This window comes from Neophocaena asiaeorientalis, unplaced genomic scaffold, assembly GCF_003031525.2.
Source record: "Neophocaena asiaeorientalis asiaeorientalis breed wild unplaced genomic scaffold, Neophocaena_asiaeorientalis_V1.1 scaffold124, whole genome shotgun sequence".
Classification (NCBI taxonomy): Eukaryota; Metazoa; Chordata; class Mammalia; order Artiodactyla; family Phocoenidae; genus Neophocaena; species Neophocaena asiaeorientalis.
The window spans coordinates 10,742,424-10,766,326 of NW_020174135.1; the positions used below are offsets into that span (position 1 = coordinate 10,742,424).

At 34.5% G+C, this 23,903-nt stretch overlaps 1 pseudogene; it reads right to left on the reverse strand.

Moving 5' to 3' along the window:
• Positions 1–10,447: 10,447 nt before the first annotated feature.
• LOC112406206 (zinc finger protein 396-like) lies at positions 10,448–12,169 on the reverse strand (annotated as a pseudogene).
• Between the last annotated feature and the right edge of the window lie 11,734 nt (positions 12,170–23,903).

Genomic DNA, 23,903 nt, shown 5'->3' on the forward strand with positions numbered 1-23,903 from the left:
GAAGGGCCATGCTTCCTCTGATGTTAGAGCCTGTGGTCAATAGTCAGCAAAGCCTGGACACGTTCTTGATGTTAGTATACAGCCTTATAAGGACTGACTGTGTGCAGCATACTAAAATACAAGTATCAATAATACTTGAAAATAATTGCTAATAAAACATTAATACATTTAAAATTTTGCATTATAAACCTTTACTTCCCAGATTAGGGAGTCCAATAATCACACTCTGGAGAGAAGCAAATTTTCTTTAACTTAATATAAGTTTTAGAATTTAAAAGCAGATTTTGTCAAAAGTTTGATTTATGGATCCTGTTTGAAAAGGCTGAAGATATAAAAAGTATCTTCATTTGAATATAAAGTTTATAGGAAATAACTATGTGTCAATCATTTTCCTAAATATTTGCTAGAAATATTTGCCAATGTAATACGTGAGGATATCTTATAAGAAAAATATTGAGTGTTTTGTGTTTCAGGACACCTAAAGTAGCAGCAGATTAATTAAATTAACGATGAGAATAACTATTCAGAATCTAGACTTATTATAATATGCAAAGTGGTAAACCTTTTTCTGTTTGTTTTACTATCTTCTTGCACATGAATGAAAGTATATTGATTAAACTTTGTCATCAGCCCTACAGTGTTTTGCTCTGCCTTTCCTTTCCCAAATTAATTTCTTTTTCCTGTAGCCCCATTTCATCTTCATCATTACAGATTTATTTTTGCATAAACGTTAATTTGATCCATCCTCCAACATTTCTTTGACATTTTGTACAATATCAGACTTTTTGCCCATGGCTCAGCTTGAACCTTATGTAAATATTTCTAAGTACATAAACCCTCAGAAACATATAACACTTAGAATTTTATAATATTATTATGACACATAATAATTAAATTCAAATCGTTATGTTTAACATTACATATTTTAGAAATTCTAAGCTTACATTCAGAAAGTCTGTGAAAACAAAGCCCAGAATAGCCCGTGTTGGCATTTATCACCATCGATTTTTAACTTAGCAGGTGTCATTTTGACTTGAGTTTTGAATACTGAATACTTGAATGTTCCTTGACTGAAATCACATGAAAATCTGGTTTGATACTCTAGAAATACAGCTCCGTATTAAGTGTGTGCGTGTGCCAGAAAGAGGGACAGAGGCAGAAAGAGAGAGAAAGACTGACTTTCATATTCACCTCTCCAAGGCAAGAATTCTACCTGGATTTCTTTACTGCGTGGAAGGAAGAGTGGACATCCTGAGGACGAGCTTACCCGAAAGAGAGTGGTCAGAAGGACTGAGCTACACGCTCAGATGTGCTTTTTATTCCTGTCTCACTGACCACATTATTACTCCTCCCTCATGGGGACTAGACGAGGGCCTTAGAGACCAACTTCCCAAGTATTCAAAAGTTCTTACTCTAGGAATAAAAACAGGAAGGCAAGAAGAGGGCAAAAGTAGTTCCTCCTATGCTGGGTATATGCTGTTTATATAGCTTCTATAAACTTTATTATAATACCTGAGCCTGATTTATAACCAAACCTCTGTGCTTCTCAGGCTGCTATAACTGTCTTACTAGCAACATCCAGGGGCTGCTATAAAACTCAAATGCACAGTTTAAGATTTGTTTTCCCCAGAGCAAACAGCATAATGATGCTACATAAACTACATATATTGGAATCTATAATCCCTCAGATACGTCTTCTTTTCACCTTAAACACAGAGTATGTTTACTTTAAAGATAAGAAAAAGAAATATCCTATAAAGTCATTCATCTTCTTTCCCCCTTGATTCTGAGATTTCTATTAAGAGATGCAGAGATTTCCAGATGATAGAAAGCAGTGTATACGATGTGTTCAACTTCAGAGTTACAGTTTAGTTTTCATGATGAAACCTTATAGATGGAAAATGATTACATAAAAATCATATGGAAATGTTTTCAGTGAAAGGAGACAAGATACTGGAAAGTAAAATTCATCATAATCAAAAACTTTTATCTGCAATCAGCAAACATCAGTAGGTAGGATAGAACTGAAGATTATATTTGATTATATTTTTTCACACATGGAGCCAGTTAATATGTACAAAAGTTGTTCCTCATTTTATACAAGTGGTTTCTTTGTCACTTCTCCTCCTTCTTGTCCTTGATTCCCTTCAGTAATGTCCATTATGAGGAAAGGAAATTAAAAGACTTATGCTATTGCAAAGGCTTGACATAAATTATACTTTTGAAAAAATGCCATGTTTTATTCATTGATACAAGCATTACATGACAAACTTGGAAGTCTCCTCAGTAGAATTTTTGAACTTAAAAGCTTGTAAAGAATAACCACATTGGTATTTGTTCAAACATTTGTATATAATTACTAGATTTCCTAATTGACTGTCTAGCTTTCTTAAATAACTGTGAAAATAATTCAGATGCATAAGGTTAAAGTGGAAACTTTTTTTAAAAAGAGATTGAGAAAGATTTACAAATAATGTTTACTTACTGGTTGATTGTGAGGAAGGGGATTATATGATTTCTGACCATAATTTATGTGATGAAAATAAAGGATCAAAATTCACTTAACTAGAAACTCTGTAGATGATTAAGGGAACATTACAATTAAGCCAGATGTGAAAATATCATATTGTTTTGTGTGATGTTTTTCCTTGGCAAGACCCATGACACAGTCAACTCATTTCAATATTGGCGAGTAAGTTTCAGCAAGTTTGAAAATAAGAAACTTAGGTTTCATCAAGGGCAAGAATTCCCCCTTCAAGCTAGGAAAACTGAAGTCAAAAATGTTTAAGTGACTTACTCAAAGTCCAGGAACTACTTAGTAGCAGAGTCAAGAGTACAGCACAGTTCTCCTGATGCCACTGGTAGTCAGCAGTGTTCCCACCACAGGCTGTTATCTTAAGCCTGAAAGAGTACAAATACCTTTAAGCTGATGGCTAAGAAGGATCCTTCAGAATAGATTGTTATACTTAAACTAAGTACACTTCTTAATTATAGGTAAAGCATGTAACTTCCTGTGTTGCCAGCAGAAATCTCCGTTTTCTATCCTGAGACTCTCTTGGTGAATTATTCAGTTGTTAATTACGAGTACATTGGTGCAACGGAACTCGTGTGTGGAGTGAGAGTTTTAGGAACCATAATCCGTTTGTAAGTGAGGCTTGAGGTTCTTTTCACATGGCAATTTACACAATAGTGGGAAAGATGGCAATTTTCCTTGTTAAACAGTGTGTATAGAGAGGTGTTGATGGAGATTTTTAAGGGAATTGAGCAATTCCAGCTAGCTTCTTGTTGCTGAGCTCTTAGTCGAGGTCAGTAGACTGTGGATGTTCTATTAGAATAGGTAGCTTCCCTGACCCTTCCTGTCTCCTCTTTACCTAACCCCTGCTATCTCTCTCTTGACTCTAAATCTTCTTATACACCCCCACCACCACCACACACACACACACACAACTCTCTCTTTTGCAGAGCTTTCTGCTCTTCTTTTCTGAGGTCAAAATGCTATCATTCTCTCTCTCTGAACCAAGTTATCTATGTGAAGAGTGTGCAATTTTTACACTAGTTGCATTTCAAGGATGTGTGAAATCTTCCACATAGTCTGGCCCAAGATCAGCAAGGCTACTTTGTTGTCAGCTTGTTCACGATGATTGATCTTAAGGAGAATTGTCTTCTATCAGCCAGAGAGGAGGATCATTTGGCTGATTTATTATTATGGCTCATCACCTTGAAAGTTTCCGTGAAAGAACTTTCTGTGTGACATGTAATCTCCAACAGTGAATGTATTTTACGTGACATCTGCAGTTTGATACATACCTGGAATATAAACTGTATTAAGATTTTAGTTAATGTTCTACACTGCACAAACTGCTGTTTTAGCATTTATTGCTGGTCATATTTTTCTGTCTTTAGTTGCTTTGGGCCTAGCTAGGTGATGTGGCATGATCAGCTTACTTTTCTAACACAATTCAGATGAAATCTGTTGCACATTGTTTAATTTAAGGTCTTTCACATAGATAGAATGTATCTAAAATTAGGTCAAAAATATGCAACTCTACAGAACTCAGACAAATTGAGTAGATGACCTGATCTTAAGAATAAATAATTCATCTCCCTCATAGACCAGCCATTATAACAATTCTCTTCAGGACATTATATCAATTAAAATGCCTTAATATTTGTTATATTCTGTTATATAGTTTCATGTAAAGGGATGGTTGATAATACATTTATATTAATCTGTTTTCACTTATTGCTATCAAAATACATAAATTATTTTAAAATAGTAAGACCTTATAAAAATTGTTACCAAAAGGCTGATACATAAAAAATTTAACATAGATAATTAGAGCTTTTCAGCAGAAAGAAATTTTGGAGGCTAACTTTCCTGTCACATGGATGGAGAAACTGAAGACCTAAATAAGTTCACATAATGAGATATAGGGCCACGGGTGCAATGCATTTATAACATTTAAATAATTTAATAAATTATACTATGAATAATATATATGCAGGTATAATATACCCATATACATAAATATGTATATTATTCATAGTATATGATATATATTGTATATAATATACTTAGTGTATTTTGGTATATATAAAATAAAATGTATATAATTTAATGTAATATATGTATCTATATATAATTGTAGAAACACAATTCACATTTCATGTATTGCTCTCATTTAATATATTTACATTGTACTAATATGCTCTACAAGATAAATGTGTTTGGAAAGGGAACCCAAGTCCAATGGATAAGCACTGTGTGAATATGGATACCTATTAGAAAGAGCTCACCTCATTCTTTATTGTTTATTTCTAGTAAACATGTAACTTTTTCCTAAATTGCTCAGACCATTTGTTAATGATTAATTAACAAAATAAGTGATACATTACAGGAAGGCAGACATTAATAGTTTGAGCTTTTTAAATTTTAATTATGCATTTTAAGTCATTTAAATCTAATTCTGGTATTCTACTGTACTTTAGTTGCAAAGTCAGTCTCAATTTCATTTCTAGCTATGTTTGCTCTGGTAAAAGAGTTTCAGGAATTAGAGTGTATCTATATTGAATATTAGTTGTTTAAGCTTAATTTTTAAAATTTGATCTAAGATACCAGTGTGACTCAATTAAAGTTCAATTAAAGTCAGTGCAAAAAAAGAGATACACTTTTGACCATTGATGGACCACTTTTTTCAAAATTGAAAGAAGAGGAAATTTAGTCACTCTTCCAAAAATCAAGAAAACACTGTACTTGTTATCCACATTTTCAAGATCATTCTATTGTCTAATTATTTTTTGTCAGTTCTTAGACACCCAGAATATGTAGTTCATAAAAGGCCTTTGTGGAAAGTTAAACCAAATCCATTTGGATTTGAAAGAACAAACCAATATCATTAAAAGGGAGAATTTGATAACATGGAGAGACATTCAAGAAGAAGGGTCAGGATACTTTGGTGCTACTCCACATTTGAAACTACAGAAATTTAATTAGCTGCCTTCACACATATTTTTCTTATGTTAAACTTCCATGAAAAAATGAATTAATCATATATACAATGGAATATTACTCAGTCATAAAAAGAAATAAAATTGGGTCATTTGTAGAGACATGGATGGACATAGAGACTGTCATACAGAGTGAAGTAAGTCAGAAAGAGAAAAACAAATATCTTATATTAATGCATATATGTGGAATCTAGAAAAATGGTACAGATGAATTGGTTTACAAGGCAGAAATAGAGACACAGATGTAGAGAACAAATGTATGGACACCAGGGGGGAAAGTGGGGGGGTGGTGGTGGGATGAACTGGGAGATTGGAATTGACATGTATACACTAATATGTATAAAATAGATAACTAATAAGAACCTGCTATATAAAAAAATAAAATAAAATAAAATTCAAAAAAATGAGTTGATCAAACAGAGCTGATTTATTCTGTATTTCTTTTTTCATGTGATTTTAAAGCATAGTCTCAAAACCATAAAAATATTGGAAATAAGAAACTGTTTCACAACTAGGAGCTTTATTGTATACTCTTGCACAATAAGTATTTCATGAAATTTTATTAGACTACAGTCCCCCTATTCTTTGGAAATTGTAGTTAAAACCAAGTTCAACATCATTTTAAAAATACACCAGATTACTGCATTTGACAATGTACAATCATAAATTCTAGCATTTATTGAAAAATCACTATACATTTCCAAAACCAAGAAATTGTGTTCTATGAACATGAAAAAAAATTATCAGTAAATAGAGGCAGAGGCTGAAAAAGACAGAAAGATGTAGTTGGGAGACAGGGACATTTAAGCACCTATTACAAATATGCTCAATTTTCTCAACATGTCAAAAAAATGAACATAATCAGAAAAAGGTGAATTGAAGTTGGCAAAGATTTCTCAATAGAAAAAGAAAAGAAAAAGTAGGTAAATTGGACTTCATCACATTTCAAAATGCCCTTCTCTAAAAAACAATGTTAACAAAATGGTATTTATATTATTTAATTATAGTTTCAATTTTAAAATACTGTAGAGTATGTTAATAATTGACATTTTAAAATTTATTTTTTCTATAACAAATTTTTGCTAATATACATATATATTTTGATCTTCATAAAACTCAGGAACAGTTTACCTAGTATGAGCTTAATATTTTGCTTCTATATAGCATCTTCTCTGTGTATTTTCATCTGTGAGTAGTGTGCAGAGTTGATACATTTTGGTCCACAAGGCTAGTTTGTTCTTATCTATACCATTGTGTGAACCAGAAGTTCTTCAGTGTAAGATCTTATACCCTGAAAAATAGAGTACGTGAAGAATTTTAATATCCAAAATGATGGCTTCCAAATTATACCTTGTTTTTGCCCTGCCTACAAAACTTAATTTGGAAGAGTTTCCCCCCAAAATAACGCATCATACTACCAATTCACTCTTATTCCTTGCCTTAATATTGTTTCAGAAAGTTTCATCTGCCAAAAGATGAAAGGTGAAGATGCAGTGATCATCTGGCATCAGCATTTTTGGCTGATTGTAAAATGCATGGGCATGAAGTGCAGAAACACATGTCCAAAGTTCTGTTTGGTTCAGGTAGTGTTATTATGAATGTCTGGTAAAAGTGGGGCAGGAAATTTGAAAGTATAGAGTACATTTGACCTAATTTCAGACAGTACAGTTCTTGGATTTTGATCAATCAATTTAGGTAATCTCTGATTTATTTAATTCCTCCTTGATTCTAATGGTAGGAAAATTCTAAGTCTTAGTCTCTGATACTCCTTCTTGAGTTTATCTCTTATTGTATGTTGTCAATGGGAAGTGTGTGAAAAAAAGCTGAAAAGATCTTTGGATGTATTTGTGGCCAGACATCATTTTATGCTAGATATTGCATCACTTTTTACTGTTAAAAGCAAGACATTTATTTAAAATATTTATGCATCTTTGAGTTTAGCATATCATTATCAGTGATAAATCTGAATTCTTTCAAGCTATTCTTGAAATCAAACTTTTCTCTATTTGTTTAAAATGCATCATATACTATTCTGGTCCATGACTTTTCAATTTTATTTTATTTTATTTTATTTATTTATTTATAACTTTTCAGCTTCTGATGCAATTGTAGAAGGAATCCTCGTATGGAAAAGAATCACTATATGGTTTAATAATATTAAAATTACATTATGAAAAGTTTCATACATATGTATTTCTTCTATTAAATTAAATGGGCTTGCAATGGCTAAAACATTCTGAATATATTACTTTAAAGAAATGTCTTGTCTTGCAAGTTTGAGTTAAGTATGTACAAAATTTCTTTGGAATAAATTTGCAAAATAAGTGTCTTTGGCACAGAATTTTGGGTATTGGACCTAATCATAAATTAGTGAATAATGACTATTGTGCCGAAACATTGGTAATACTATTTAGCCCTAATATGTCATGAACATTTTGGCAAGAGACAAGAATCACTGGTTTTGTTGAACCTAGTTTGAATTGATTTTTTACAAAATCTCATCTTGATTTTCTTTTCCTATAATTATTTGTTTAGGTGATTTCACTCAAGTTTATTACAACAAAAAAATTGCATTAACAAAAATAAAATGACTTGTACTTATACAGATCTTGTTTCTTTGAGGAACCAAATGATATTGAAAATGCTTTCAATACTCTTGTTTCACATGATGTTCCATTTTGGATCATTCCTAACAAAGATTAAGTTTATTCAAAATAGACAAAAAGTGAAAACTGTGGTCATGATCTTTTCTGAATCCTAACATTGAGATAAACTGTCTATAAAACTTTGCAGTTTTTTACATCAACATAATTTTCGAAATTGAAAACCCATTCTGAGAATTGCTAGAAATTTCTCAGGTTGACAAATGATGGAGAACAATTAAAGTATAACTGGCCGTGAGATTCATATGCATGGGCTCCATTTGGGGAAAGAAGGGCCTTAGCTGAAAAGGCCAACTGCTGCTTGCAATGCTGCATCTATGCCCTTTTGAAAGAATAACTACAGGGACAATTTCAAGTCTTCAGTTTTTATTAGGCTTGGATTCTGACACTGCTCTTCATTCCCAGTCTGGTAGTTTGAAATTATGTTTTATCTTGTGTGTGTGTACATACATATATACATATACCTTCTATAAGTATATCTGAGTATAACCATGATGCACTAGAATGGCTAATGATACAATTTGCTCAGGGGATGATTATGATCACTTTCACGTCTCACACACACAGAACAGACTGCAAGCCACACTTCAGTTTACAAACCTTTAGCCTTGAGTTTGTGCTTCATTTATCAAACTGCTACTCCACCAAATGGTACAGTGGCTCTGACCCAGATAACTAACTATGGTGAAACCACATAGAGCAGGGATGTCTGGATTATGCAAAATCGGCATCCAAAACATTCAGAAGGGAAATAACAACAGCAACAGTACGACGCCAGGCTCTTTTGGTACTAATCAAGTGTCTTGTTCATTGTTGCATTCAATCTGCACAGCAATTCTTTCTGGAGACATCATAGCTATCTGGCTACCGTATTTTACTTAAAGGACTAAATACTACAGAAATCTCATTCAGAAATGTTGAGTATTCTCCAGTTAATATTACCAGGTTAATAACTGCTTTTTCAGTCTTTCTAATCAAGCAAGAAGAGAGATATTTCATCCCTATGTTGCCAAGTTTCTCCCAAGTTCTGATGAGCAACTTGAATTTAAAATAGGTCTCCAAAGCCATGGATGAGGTTATATCATTTTTACAAACAGTTGCACTTCCAGCCAGTCAGGGAATATTTTCTTTTTTTTTTTTTTTGACTCCTACATTTTTAATAAATGAAAAGATACAAAACTCAATATTTATTCATATTTACTAGAGCTATGAGTATAATCATTATCAAAAAATTCTAAAATTAAAATTTGTATTCACCTCTCCACTTACTAATCTTATATTTATCAGTATTCTAACTAAGCAGAGCATGTAATCCCACATTTGTCTCAGGAATTACTCCAAGCACTAGATATGATTTGATTTTCTGATAATGAAATGTTCACACTTCATGAGGAACGAAGAAGTTCACCATGAGGCCTATCTTCCCTTCTCCTTCTAAGTACTTTCATTTCTCATGGTTACCTCCATACTGGGTAATGGTGGCACCATGAGAGACACGATAATCCATGTATTCTTGTAATACATACAGAGTTTTATTAAGAATTCCTGGAAAGGGTGACATTATGTTATATACTGTCAGAATACTTAAAAAAAATACAAGTCATTTACTTTTTAAAAAAGAGAATCTGATTGAATTAAATGTGGGTTAAACTCAATGGACTCTTTAAATTGAACCTTAGTGATTTTCTCATTTGTACAAGAGTATCAAAATCCAAGGTCTTAACATCATGATAAATTGGCTAGAAACTCATCTTACTAAGAATGCATAAGACCCTGAAAAGGTTGTCCTGTGACACCTGAAACATGTTCACAGCTGATTTATGCCAGAACAGAAGCTATGAAGAACTCTGAAGGATAGTCATCAGCTGTTAAGTGTTCTCATTTCCAGGTAAGTATACTTTTCCATTATGTGCTGCACTTACCAGGTAACATCAGTCTTGTTTGGACAGTCTTTTCTTCATCTTCCTTATTTCTTTATGTTAAGCTGATCAACACATTTTTATAAGCACCCACAGATAACTGTTCTTTATTAGAACACTCATCATATTTAGGCCACTTCCTGAAGACATGTAGAGCAAATCTTAATGCTTTCACTGAGATATTTCCACTATAAATTGTAAAGGAGATAATTTTTTTCCTACACAGGAAATTACTTAGTATCATCAACAGTATGTATAGATGATATTATACATCAACTATACCTCAATTTAAAAATTTGAAACAAAACAGTATGTATGTTCTCAGATTTTCATAAGAGATGAGTAAAGTCCCTTTACTCACCTGCTTCCTAACAATGACCCTGGACATTTCAGCTTAAGTCTTGAGGTACATATTCTTTTGGGTCTCCTCAATCTTATTCTCATATTTTGAATCTGGTAACAGAAAATAAAACAGGAAATTTATTTTATTTTATTATTATTATTTTTGGCCACACCACATGGCTTGCAGGATCTTAGTTCCCTGATCAGGGATCAAACCTAGGCCTGCAGCAGTGAAAGCATGGAGTGTTAACTACTGGACTGCCAGGGAATTCCCAGGACATTTTTTTTAAAAAAACTGATTTAATCTTTGGTTTAATAACTCCAATGTTCTAGTAATGAAATGGAGAATACCCACTTATATACTAACTCACACATTCCTTCTCAACAGGGAAAATGTACTTGTCTAAAAAGGAACATACCAGTTCATTATATGTGTTAATAATGGAAACAGTAGAACATGTCTGAGAGTATCTTTTCAAGAGCTGCACTAGGGATGGAAATCCGATTTAAGATTTAGAATCTCAAACATCTGAACTGACACTATTGAAAAGCAGAAAAGCAAACAATGCTGACAGAAAATATTCTACATTCTCTCCTATGGCTTTTATAACCTTTGAAAGGAAACTGGTGCCCACTGAAACTACCGATTTATATACTAAAGGAGTATTGGTGCCTTGTGTCTTCTCCCCTGTTGAAAAAGTTCTCAGTAAATGCTTTGACTCCCTCACGATGCTGATGGGACTTTTTTCTCCAGCATGTTTTTTCCTATGTCTGAAAAGATTCGAGCTCTGACTAAAGGCTTTCCCACATTCATGACATTTGAAGGGTTTCTCCCCAGTGTGGATTCTTCGATGCTGAATCAGGATTGCACTTCGGCTGAAAGCCTTTGCACACACATCACATGTATAAGGTTTCTCTCCACTGTGGATTCTCTGATGTTGATTAAGGGCTGAGCTCTGACTAAAGGCTTTCCCATATTCATCACACTTTTTTTTTCGAGGACGGTTTCCCTGTCTTCTTTCAAACTTTCTATCTTGTTCACAGGTTCCTCTAAATGTGAAACTCTGGGAAGCATTCATTTGAAGAGTGTTAGAAACTTTGTGATGCAGTTCTTTGCCTGAAGAAGTCTTTTGCCTTGCAGCTGATTTCACATTTATAGTTCTGGTGTCTCTAACATTTTGTCTTAAGGTGTGAAGCTACTTCAATGCCCACTGCAGTTGCTTTTTTGTGGGCTTAAGCTGGTTACGTGGTGTCTCCTAAGTGATTTCACAAGTTGGTAGCTTCTTTGCAAGCATGTCCTCATTTTGTCCAAAAAAGACCTGTTCAGCTGCCCTGTCATGCTCTTTCTCCAGCTCCTCCAGCATCACCATGGCTTCCTCTCCACTCTGCGGTCAGTTCTCTTGAAACCAGGCCTGCAGCTCCTCAGGCAACATGACCAGGAACTGCTCTAGCACCAGCAGCTCCAGGATCTGCTCTTTGCTGTGCACCTTTGGCCTCAGCCACTGACAGCAAAGCTCATGGAGCCGGCTCAGGGCTGCCTGGGGCCCAGGTGACTCCTGGTAGTCAAACTGCCTGAACGGCTGGTGGTAGGTCTCAGCTGTAGTAGCTGCTCCAGTGGCGGCTGGAGACCATATTAGGGGCCTGCCCTCTCTCTTCCACCTTCATTACCAGAATGCAGTCAGGGTCCCCTGAAATTTGTGGAAGGAGTTTTGAAGTCTCTCTCAATTTTGCAGACATTTGGACTGGGAATAGCTCAGGACTGCTAGGTTTTAATCTTCAAGAAGGTGAAACTCTCCTTATGGACATTCCTCCAGCCTAGGAAGGATGACCCCACCTTTTGGGGGAGAAGCTGGGGAAGCCAGGGAATATTTTCTTAATGTTACCTCCTATTCACAGCTTAAAACATGAATCAAAAAATCTTACTGTCCTAAAACTATCCAGAGCTATTCAAAATTATTATGAAAGTGAAGTTTATTTTAAATTAATTTTCCTTACCTTTTTATAGCAGCAGAATTTCAAAGACAATTTGCATTACACATTTCAAAATCAAGACATTTTAAGATGTCTACTTACTTAGGATGTTTTACATATAAAATTTTGGCAAAAGAGATGGTGGTTAAATGTGTTCAACTCATTTATCCTATGATTTCTTGGAAAGAAGTGACCACAACACTCACAAATTAGTGAGAATTGGGCAGTTTGGCCTAAATCTACACCTGGTACAAAACTGAAAAACATATACATCTGTGTTTATTTAGGATAAGAAAATTATTATTTTAGATGTTCAATTAAATAAAATGTTTATAACTTAACTGTGAATACTTCACAAGAATTAAATTTCCTCAGTTAATAATTTAAAATATTACACTTGCAATTCTACTTTTTAACTTCCATTAATCATTAATAATCCATTTAATAAAAGATTCTTAATGTTCAGCTCAGAAAATTTAAATAGGGCACATAAACAAGTAGGATAAGAGATAAGAAAATACATATAAGTTCCCAAGGATAGAATTAAGAACTGTAGCACTTTTGATTAACATTTGCCTTTTTAGAAATAAGCGAAACATATACTAATGTGTTTCTCACAGGCCTGATCTTTCTTGGTCTATGAAAATGTATCACACTTATAATTCAGTAAAACATTTGTCTGTGTACACTTATATCTTCCCATTAGCTAAAGGAATGACAGGTGAAGATGTCAGTTAAAAGACTTTTATTACTGTAATTAGAATTAATTTTCAGCAATGAAACATTGTACACTCACTAATGTAATTCTGTATTGATTTTAGCTATTAGACTTGTTTCTTCTATTACAAGGATTATTTTAACTGTGTTTGGATGAATATACCTAATACAGGGTAACTAGGGTCTCCCAAAATAAATACCAGCAGATTACAAGGCAAAGGTAATATTTTAAATTGAATTTATGTAATGGCACTTAACATTTTCTTTATATAATACTTTACCCATGTGCATTCGCTTAAAATTCCTACCATAAATTCTAAAATTACAAATTAGCTTTAAGATTAAAAGGCAGAGATAGAAAATATTTTGCCTAATACAAATTATGGGACAGGAATAAAGTGACCATATTTATGTGCCTTAAATCAAACTTTCAACCACTGGTAGAAAAATCCTCAAGATTATTTTCACCTTCCAATGTACACATTGTTATTTCTAATCACCCAATCTAACTAGTTAGTGGTTCCTCTAACTCAATCATCCCATTTTGTCTACACTCGCCTGCCATATGTTAAACCTGGCCCTCACTGTTTATACAAATACTCAACATGTTTTACTTGCTTAAATCCTAGACAGTTGTATTATGCATGGGTCTCTTTCCTTCCTCAATGATATTTTACATTCCATATAGGCAAGAACCAGACCTTGTATACTGACTGGTTTTACAGTGAAACTGCACGTAAATTTCATTTCTAAAAGCAATGTATAAGTGCATTTTTTTTGGCTGTGCCACACAACGTGGAGGACCTCAGTTCCCTGACCAGGGATTGAACCCACGCCCCCTGCAGTGGACACATGGAGTCCTAACCACTGGACAAACAGGGAAGTCCCTAAGTGCACTTTTAAACATCCTCATATCTGCAGTATCAATCAAAATGATGATAACGTTATCCAAGTATAATCATTACATCAATAACCTTCTTAATTCTACTTTTTAATAGTCCCATTGACTGATATACTTTAGTTTTAGCTTAATTCATTCTAAGCGTTGATCCTGAGAGTCAGTGTTATTTTTAGATGACTTGTCGACATTTTTCCTGAATACGAGTGCTGCTTTGCAACAAGAGGCTAAGCTTGTTAAGTGCCAGTTTTTTGCTTTAAGAGAGTTCTCTAAAATGAACCTGAGCCTTGTATCAAATCTATGCAAGTGGCTATTTTATATTGAGAAACAACTCATACTATTGTCTAATTTTGCTAGCATTTCTCCTTTTTCAAACTCTTAGTTATATTCAATGGACTATCACATTACTCACAAAGAATAAAATAACAGCATAATGAATATAATGTATTTTTTCTTCAAAGTCAGCAGGATGCTAACATAATAAACTGATTATCTAATTCTGTAAACACAAGCTTATATGGTGAGTTAAGCCACCAATATGTAAACCTGTGTTGTTAGCACAATTAAATATTTGGTGTTTTAGACTGGATGAGATTAAACTTGTCTGGCTGAAGATTCCATTTGCACTTATGCAAACAACAGCATATCATCACCTAATATAACTAGCTTCAACATATTACACTAAAGTGAAGTAAAATTGTATATTTTATGTAGTTTTTTTGATAAATGTTACTTATAAGAAGAAGCTACAGATGAGTATTTCTTAACTTTTTAGATGAATTACAATTTATATAAAATAACTAACCAACTGAAGGACAGGAAATACATAATGGTCAGAGAAAATAAATTTCAACTAAGGAAAACAATTACATATTTAATTAAGGCACTTTCAGCTTAAAATGTACTGAATAATATTTAATCTTATTTCTCATTGTTCATAATCTTTTATGTAAGGATTATGTTTTGTTAATCTTTGATTCTCAACTTTTATCACCTATAACAGTCAGTTGTACTTATTTGCAGATACATGGATATTGTTTAAACTGAACAAAAGTAAAATAGAAATGTCTCTAAAAGTTTCAGAATAGAAAAATAATTTAAAAGTTTACTTATTATCTAAGTTCATTTGTTGAAGTATCTTAAAATTTTTTTTAAATATATAATTTATATAAAAGGCACATTAACTTTTCTCAGGACCCAGAATTATCCAAAATATTATTGATAAAAGTTAAATACATTTGAGCTAAATGGTAAATAATATTCTGATATCAATTATTATGAGACACATCCCAAACCTTTCTTAAAGAGGAACAAATTTAAATCATTGGCTGAAGGAATAAAGAGATGAATTCTTGAACATAACAAAGAAGTTGCTTTTTTGGGCTGTCAACCTCTTAAAGTTAAGAATCTATAATAGTTCAGAGCACTGTAACTCCAAAACATGTAAAAAGACAGGTTTTTAAGTGAAAGAGCTATCAGATATAACCTAGATGTTTTCTGGCAGATCCCAATTTACTAGATGATTAAATGAGTATACTCTATCGTCTCTTGACTAATTTAACTTGCAGCCCATAATGAATTAAAACTGTCAGAAATATTTTTGTCTAAAATACACTTTCTTTTTGGACTTCCCTGGCAGTCCAGTGGTTAAGACTCCGCACTTCCACTGCAGGAGGCACGGGTTCAACCCTTGGTCAGGGAAGATCCTGCATGCTGCGCAGCAGGACCAAAAAATAACACAAAAAACCCACTATACTTTCTATTGTCTTTGCTTTGTAATCACTCAAAAAGCTCGTAAAATAGTAAAAATAAAAAGATCATTTAAATAATACACTTTCTTTTTACCTTTAAATATAAGTAATATACAGTTATTATAGATAATAATGGATAAGTGAAAAAAGAAGAAGAAAGAAAGAAAGAGGGAGGGAGAAAGGGAGAGAAGAAAGGAGAAAGGAGGAAAAGAAAGGTGGAGAGGAATAGGGGTCCAGGGAGAGAAGAGAAAAGTCACTATAATTTCTACCCTTGAGAGAATGTGTGGACTTTCTAATACATATCCTTCCAGAGGTTATCTGTGTATTATGAGAAGTGCATATTTTTGTGTGGATTAATATATCATAAGCTTTCCCAGGCCTACACACAGCCCTGCACGAGCCTGTGGACTTCTATAATACCAGGAACATATCAGAGACTTTGTAAAGCCCTTTATGGACATTCTGTTTTTTATTTTATTTTTTCAAGTTTTTTGGTCAGCCCCTTATAAGCTCCAACTGGTAACACCACCCCAGGCAGCTGTGAGAATAAACAATCCCCCCTGAATGTTTTTGACGAAAGCCCTAGGGGTATGGCTGATCCCATCCAGCAAGTTCTGAGTCAGGTCAAATAAAGGCCGGCCCTGATAATGGAGCTTTCCTGTGAGGTACCAGAAAGGTCAAAAAGTGACAATCGTCTAGGGGTGGTGTTTTTGGAGAGCTCCAAACCATTCTTCACCTACCCTAGGCTGCTGGTTTTTGGGCTGTTGGTTTTCAAGGCTGCTTCAGAGCTGGGGTAAAGGGGATGAGGTAAAGATGAGAAAAACCCCCACAAAGCTCACTATTCATAACGAAATTCAGCGGTAGTTCTAGAATAAACATTCTGAGTAAATTGATTTTCGACCATTTTTGCCAATGTTCACACTCCTTTTATAGAGGAGCATGTTTTTGGAGATTCTTACTCAAATCATCCCTGAAATGCTTCCTGTCCCTCAATATATTTTAAGGGTGTGAAGTGGTCCCGACCCCAAAATGTTGGAGAACAGAAGTCATAGATAGATACAGAGATGGTAATTAAATTTGGCTCCAGAATGATCTGAAAGAGTAAATTTGGTGACAGTGACTTTCTCCTCCTTGCAAAATGCTGTGCTCTGTTGAATAGCCAATCTATGCAATAATTCATTAATAACACACATTTTGGGTTATAAATATCTCATTTACTAATTGATCAAATCATATTGTTTTAGTTCAATAACCTGAAAATATCAATGTGTTTGAATTTAAAGAGACTGTTTTTGTTAGGTAAATATAGATACAGATTTCTCCATTTTGTTCCCACAGCTGTTATTGAGAAAGCATGTCAAAGGTAGACGCTTCTCAGGCTCTCCTGGTGGTACAGTGGCTGAGAGTCCGCCTGCCAATGTAGGGAACATGGGTTCGTGCCCCGGTCTAGAAAGATCTCACATGCCGCGGAGCGGCTGGGCCCATGAGCCATGGCCGCTGAGCCTGCGTGTCCGGAGCCTGTGCCCCGCAATGGGAGAGGCCACCGCAGTGAAAAAGCCCGCGTACCGCAAAAAAAAAAAAAAAAAGATAGATGGTTCTCTTAAAGTTCTAAAGGATATTTCATTATTTTTATACATCTTTATAGTCAATGATGACACTCATCTGGTCCTGATACTTATCTTGGGCTTGTTTTATTAATAAATATAAAATTTAAATGATACAGGTATAATTTTCGAAATCATTATTGATATCAGAATGTAGATTGTAAGATAATTGAAAACGCTTGAGTCTTAATATTTCCAATAAGTAACAATCATGCATTTCTAATATTATTTGCTTAATGCTGAAGGATAGATTTTATATTTATATATTTGCTTCTGGTTCACAATGAAACAATTTTGAACATTTCAAATATAGAAACACTTTTACTTATTCAATTCTAGTTAAAATTTTGTATTTGTCCAAGTATCCTCTAATTGGTGAGTTCCTCAAAAATAATGACTATGTTTCCTTTTTTTTTCTTTGTGCTCTGATTATATTACTCATCTGCTCTGATGATATTATTCAATTCTTTTAAAACAGTTTTCAATGATCTTTTTCATTTTTATTCATTTTCATTTCTACATACAAATGCATGGTGGAGATTGTACCAACATAATGACTTTCTTCATTCTGCCAGGTGTTGAGGTGGTCAATTAGGACAATAGCCAAACTGAGAATAAAAATCTAAGCTTTATTCTCTCACTAGAGGCCAGAATAGGCACAGCTCCCCAGTCTTTTATTTTTACCCAGGAACCAGCACCTAGAGAGTCAGGTGCATTAGTGCAGCTGGGAGGAGTCATCTTCCCCTTGATAGGCCCTAAAGGAAAGGCTCCTGCCATTTTATGGATCCAGGATAGTGTAGAGAAGGAGAGCAGGGAAGAACTAGGAGTAGAAAACTACCAAGTCCAAGTGGAGAAAAGTGTCAAGTCCCTCCCCCATCCCAATAAGGAGGTCTCCATTGATATACCTTAAAAGTGCCTCAGTCAAGGTCCTCTGATGAAAAGATTTTCACAGGAGGTATCTGGACTAGAAATGCAAAGATGTCCGTGAGCATGGCTGGCCTCTGATTCCTTGACCATGACTCTCTGCAGTGACTGCAGTGCAAGGGCCGGGCACCCAGTCTGGTGTGGGGAGGGTAGCGTCCCTGGGATACCGGCCAGGGAGAGTCCTGCCCTTGTCTGTGGTCGGCCTGAAAGATCACACAATGGGTTTTGATCTGAAGCTGGACTCCTCATGCATAGTAGAGTGTTCATATATGTCTGACTAACTGAAGAGCCTCAAATCAAAATAAGACTCTTACCAGCATGAGAGACACATATAAAATAGTGTATAGCAATGTGGGTAATCTTTAAATCAGGAATGACTATTTAATGCTATAGGGTCATAAGGAGTTCTATTTTTAGTAAGGTTCCTAATGAAGTGATCAGAAAATGTGTTAAGATACATGTGAACAAATGTTTTTTACAGTTTTGTTTAAAATAAAAAGAAATTTAGAAAAATATAATCAGAAATATGGAATATATTTAATATATTTTTATATCATACAGACTATTAATTTTAAAGATAATGATGTAGATGAATATTTAAAATGGAAATACATTATATTAAATATGGTATAGATATAGAGTTGATTGGAAAAACATTACAGTGAATGACAATAGTATTCTTCCAATTTTATACATATTTGACTGTGTGTGTGTGTGTGTGTGTATGTGTGTGTGTGTGTGTGTGTGTGTGTGCCTTTGCAGGAAGGCATAGGAAATATTTAAAGACGTAGATCAAAATGTCCTCATTAACTTCTTGAATGAAGATTAAAAGTGATTATTAGTCTTTTATTATTTTTTAAATTTTGCTTTAATGTATTTTCTGAGAGGAACATGAACCAATTGTCTAATTAGATAAAAATTAAAAAGAATAATTGAGATCAGTTCAGAAATCAGTTGGTCATAAAACACTACAGTGATCTTGTTAACAATTAGTTTTTGGCTATAGTAAAAGGTAATGACATTGTTAAAATGTTATAATAACATAATTTAATTATTTTAATCTGTTACTTTATATTCAGTTATTGATTTATAGAAGCTTATTAAAATTTTCTTTCAGGTAGAATTTGAAGGGAGAATATTTCCTTACAATATTGTTGTTTCTAGAAGAACTTGTGAGTGAGTACTTTTGTGTTTGTTTTCTATTGCTATGTAACAAAATACCACACATTTAGCAACTTTAAACAGCACACATTTATTATCTCTCTTTCTGTGGATCAGGAGTGTGTCTGTGTGCTAACTGGGTCTTCAAGCTCACAAGGCTTCATCATGGAGTTGGCCAGGGATGTGATATTATCTGATCTTGATATTTGCTTCTAAAAACTCACTTCTTGTTGGCAGAGTCACTTCAGTTCCCTGAAGTGATAGGGCTTAGCTCCTTGAGGTCACCCAACATTCAGTGCCAGGTAACCATCATCACATAGCCCTTTGTTCTTTGTGACCGCAGGACAGTGTCTCTGCTGCTTTGAGTCTCTGACCTCAAGACCCTCTTTTAGCTGATCAGGTCAGGTCCACTCAAGCTAACCTTCTTCTTAACTTAAAGACAATTACTTAGGAATTTTACTAACATCTTTCAAAATCCCTTCACTTTTGCCATATAACATTACCTAATCAAGGGAATACCACATTCTATTGGTTCAAAGCAAGTTATAGCTACTGCCCACGCTCCAAAGGAAGAACCCAATACAAAGGCATGACTCAATGGAGGTCACTCTAAGGTATGTCCATCACAATCAGAAAATGTATATGGTACTTAATGGAGATTCATACAATTCTCAATGAGTATCTATGCTGTCCACATCTGAAATCAACTACGTGATATATTTTATCCATTAGTTTTTGTTAGATTTCTATAAAACCTCTCTGATATTTTAATAGAATCACAATATTCTATGGAGTATTCTTGATATAAACTTTTAAGCAGCTTTAAAGAAGTCTCATTGCAATTTAATGAATTATCTATTTTTATCCATGTATACAAAAGACTTAACTGACTTCAGTGCCAAAAATTAAATGCTTCCTTTAAGTATTTGAAAAGTACTTAAGGAAACTGACATTGAGCTCCAATATGTTTTCATCAAATTGACGTTTAAACATCAATTGGTTTTTTCATTTATAAATAATAAGCTCTGTTAAGTGTTACTTTACCAAATCTGCTGATGTGCATTAGCAAGAATCATGCAAGTTGGTTTTAGAAAGCTTCATACTGGGGAATTTTACCCATGGAAAAATTGCTTCAAGAGTTAACAGAAGGCTTTTAGTTTAAAGTTTCACCTGAGGCAGAGATGCTTATTTTCTAAAAGTTATTCATTTTCAGAATTTTAGAAGTAACATTTCAAATTCATTCCATTATGAAATGTGTAATTTGTGACTAAGTCCCAAAAATGATTGATAAAAGCACTCCTCAACAATTCATTTTTTCATTATGAAGTGTTTAATTTGTGTCAAGTACTCTATAAAGTACTAGAGATTCAGAGGTGAGGACTTCTGTTTCTAATAACTTGGATCAAGTTCTTTAGGACCAACTTTTACAAGGAAAACAGTAAAACTGCTGGGTAAATATTTCTGATGATTGGATACATTCAGAAGAGCTTTCAGGCTAATAGGATAGGGCCAAGCCAAATTCTCAGGGAAACTAAAGAAAGTAATGTGGGCATTATACTTGAGCATACAAATATTTTTGTCCTATCAGTCCTGACAAGCCAGCAAATGCAGGCTGTAATTCAAAGTCTCATGGAGTAAGTGTTAAAAATAGAAATATAATTTAAATCTAGGGTGGGAATTGTATAAGAACCCTCGCCATGTTAAGCTGGGGACTCAAAGGGCTACACCCTTGAGGTAAGGAAAAAGTAGATTTAAATTCATTTCCATAATCCCTGATCTCCACAAATCCCAAAGGACTTTTCATGATTTTTGCCTGGCATTGAATTAAACAGGATAAAAAACACAAAATAATAAAATAATAATACACTAAGTCCCCTACATACGAACCTGCAAGTTGAGCACTTTCAAAGATGCGAATGTGCATTCCATCATCAGGCGTGAGGGAAATTGCAGCTTGCCTTCCGTCTCCTATTGCCGACGATGCTTCAGCTCTACCATCTCCCACCTCCTCTCCCTCCTCCAGTCAGTAACTCTTCCTGCCTGTTCTCTCGATGCCAGCCCCTGTGTGCCAGCTGTTGTACTGGACTACTGTACTTTTCAAGGTACTCTTCTGTAAGATTAAAACTGTTTTCTTTATTTTTTGTGTTTGTTTTTATGTATTTTTTATGTAAAAAGTATTATAAACCTATTACAGTACAGCACTATGTAGCCGATTGTGTTAGTTGGGTACCTAGGCTAACTTTGTTGGACTTAATGAACAAATTGGACTTAAGAACACAATCTCAGAACGGAACTCATTCATATGTAGGGGACTTACTGTAGTACCAACTAAAAACAATATTCAGGATAGCCAACACAGTATTAAATGGGAATGAAGCTGGAGGACTGACACTACCTGACCTCAGTTCTTACTGTAAAGCTACAAGGAGTCAAGACAGTGTGGTATTGGTGGAAGAGTAGACAAACAGATCAATGGAAGTGAATAGAGAGCCCAGAAATAGACCCACATAAATATGGTCATGTGATCCTTGACAAAAAAGCAAAGGCAATACACTGGGGCAAAGATTGTCTTTTCAACAAAGTGTGTTTGAGCAACTGGACATACACATGCAAAAAAGAGAATTTAGTCACACATTACACTCTTCACAAAAATTAATTCAAAATGGATCACAGACTTAAATGTAAAATGCAAAGCTACAAAACTTCTAGAAGATAATATAAGAATAAACTCAATTGGGTATGGTGATGACTTTTAAAATACAACACCAAAGATAAAATCTATAAAACAAATTGTTGATAAGCTGAACTTCATTAAAACATAAAAACTTCTGCTCTGTGAAAGGTAATATCAAGAGAATGAAAAGACAAACCACATACTGGGAGTAAATATTTGCAAAAGATACATTGGATAAAGGATGGTTATCCAAAATATACGAAGAACTCTTAAAACTCACCAGTGAGGGCTTCCCTGGTGGCACAGTGGTTGAGAGTCCGCCTGCCGATGCAGGGGACATGGGTTCGTGCCCCGGTCCGGGAGGATCCCACATACCGCGGAGTGGCTGGGCCCGTGAGCCATGGCCGCTAAGCCTGTGCGTCCAGAGCCTGTGCTCCGCAACGGGAGAGGCCACAACAGTGAGAGGCTCGTGTACCGCAAAAAAAACAAAACAAAACAAAAAAAAACTCAACAATGAAAAGAACAAACAACCTGATTTAAAAAGAGTCCCAAGACCTAAAAAAACACCTCAACAACAAAGGTATACAGATGGTAAATAAGCATATGAGAAGTTGCCCCATATGATATGCCATCAGGGAAATGAAAATTAAAACAAAAATAAGTGCCACTGCACACCTATTAGAATGGTCAAACTCCAGAATACTGACGACCACAAATGCTGGCAAGGATGTGGAGCAACAGGAACTCTCATTTACTGCTGGTGGGAACGCACAATGGTCTTGGCACTCAGAAAAACAGTTTGGCAGTTCCTTACACAGCTAACCATCCTCTAACCATATGATCCAGTAATCACACTCCTTGGTATTTACCCAAAGCAGTTGAAAATTTATGTTTACACAAAAACCTGCACACAGATGTTGATAGGAGCTTTGTTCATAATTGCCCAAACTTGTAAGCAAACAAGATATCCTTCAGTAGGTGAATGGATAAACTATGGTACATCCAGACAATGGAATATTAGTCAGTACTAAAAAGAAATGAGCTCTCAAGCCATGAAAAGGCATGGAGAAACATTAAAGGCATGTTACTAAGTGAAAGAAGCCAATCTGAAAAGGCTACATACTGTTATAATTCCAACTATATGACATTCTGGAAAAGGCAAAACTATGAAAAAAATTAAAGGATTAGTGGTTGCCGGGGTGAGAGTGGGGGAGAGATGAATAGGTAGAGCACAATGGAGTTTTAGGGAAGTGAAAATACTTTGTATGATATTGTGATGGTGGATATATGTCATTATTTGTCAAAACTCACAGAATGTACAACACCAGGAATGAACCTTAATGTAAACTATGGACTCTGGGTGTTAACAATGTGTCAATGTATGTTTATCTGTTGCAACAAATGTACCTACCATCTGATGGGGATGTTGATAATGGAGGATGCTATGCATGTGTGGAGGCAGCGGGTATATGGAAAATCTCTGTACCTTCCTTTCAATTTTGATGTGAACCTAGAACTGGATTAAAAAATAAAGTCTTAACAAGTGAAGTTTTAGAAGTCAAGACCAAATAGAAAAATATATTCAAATTTTACTCAAAGTGATGGCAAAGAAAGCAAGTCAAACAAAGCTTTCATTTTAGGCTATGAAGTAGCTGTAAAGAACATAAAACATGGGGAGTATGATGAACATAAAACAAAAATGTCTGAATAAAATCACACCAAAATAAATACCTATCAATAGGAGAAGAGCTATTTATCAATTGATATCAAG